Below are 1,832 nucleotides of genomic sequence, written 5' to 3' on the forward strand. Positions count from 1 at the left end.
TGTGTTTGCGTAAATTTGCGGTTCGGCAAAAAGAGACAGATAGAATAAGTATCAGACTTTAAAAGTAAAATAAAATAAAATACGTACTGGAGTTGATTCGTTCCATTAAAACCCTTGAAAGCGGTGCCTTATCATAGCAGTAGTCCAATGACTGAAACAAGTGAAAGATAACACTGTGTAACAAAATTTTTATTTATTTATTTATTTATTTATCTTTGGTCAGTAAGTGTTATTTCCTATTTGCTTCTATGTAGAAATCAAAGGAAATCACTACTAATCCCTTCAAACTTTGATTTTGTGACCTGGACATCAATGTTTTGAAACTGACCTATTTTCCATTACAATTCAGACTCAGCGCTGAGTTGCTGAAGCAGAAAAATCATTATAGCAAATACTCTGTTCAATACCACAGATTTGCTTGCTAGTTGCTTGACCTTAACCACTTGACCATGTCTCTTAGTGAGTGACAATATTTGCATTTCTGATCATGAACAATAGTGGGGGAGCATCATAACCATGTGTTGAGAGGGATTCTTTGGGGTTTGAATAAATGTAACAAAAGCTAAATTTGAAGGAAATATTAGCCATTTTTCATACTTTCTAAGGGTAAGCAAATAAGAAATAACAATTGTTACCCATAGACAAAAATCATGTTGCACAGTGTCATAAATGAAAGGTAACAAACTGTAGAGATGGACAGGAGCAGTCGACGAAATTCTTTTCATTTGAATGAGTCTTTATCTTCTCGATGAAAGACGAAGTCAACTGATGGGATATAAACGAAAGCCTCACAAAAAATAAAAGGAAAAATAATTATAAAAAAAGAGTAGAATATTTACAGTGGTTGTTGTTTTGTGGTCGTGGCATCGAAAGCGGAACGAGGTGATGAATGAGAGGAATTGGTGGAGAGAAGGAGAGTGTGAGAAAGAGTAAATAAAATTCCAAACATAACCTTCATTGGAATTGGTGTTCAGTGAAGCAAAACACTTCCCTATGGCAAGGAAGCTTCTTAGTAAAACCACATAGACTTCCTGGTTTTGTGTTTCAAGAAAACATAGACACACTCACTCATACGTTCACACACACATATATACACTCAACGCACGACCGTCTAAAAATTAACACATAATCACACACATACACTCGCTCATATGTTTAATACACATACATACACCGACCTATCTGTGACTACAAAAGTTTAACATTCATTCATAAAGTTTTTATAACACTATATATACGCTAAAATGTATACAAAGTTACACATGCGCATGCGCATCAGTATGCGTGTGCGCGAGTATTTATATATGTATAAAATTACACATATACGTCTGTAGCAAAATATTTGGGATAGGACGTATGTACACACAGACATGCGCGCACACACACAAACACATGTCTATCTACCTACCTATCTATGTGTGTGTGTGTGTGTGTGTGTGTGTGTGTGTGTGTGTGTGTGTGTGTGTATTTCTACAGATATTCTATAGAACTTACAGCCAGCACTGATTTACCCTACAACGTTTCGTATCGAGACGTCAACAGACAATATTATCGAAAAAAAAGTGGGTAATGACTGTATATGCCATATTTCGGGGGGTTATTACCTCTTCTTCAGCACTCATTTAACTCAAAATTGCGTCCAGACACATTGCTTCTATAGCCACCGAATACAACAGTGTTAAGTTATTGGATATACCAACTTACATATTAGACTTATTCCTGGGGCTGGTATGTAAACATTAGTATGTAAACATTACCTACAAATCTTTAATATATGTATGTGTGTGTGTGTGTGTGTGTGTGTGTGTGTATGTATGTATGTACACACACAC

The sequence above is a fragment of the Octopus bimaculoides genome, chromosome 3 (assembly GCF_001194135.2).
Source record: "Octopus bimaculoides isolate UCB-OBI-ISO-001 chromosome 3, ASM119413v2, whole genome shotgun sequence".
NCBI classification, from domain to species: domain Eukaryota; kingdom Metazoa; phylum Mollusca; class Cephalopoda; order Octopoda; family Octopodidae; genus Octopus; species Octopus bimaculoides.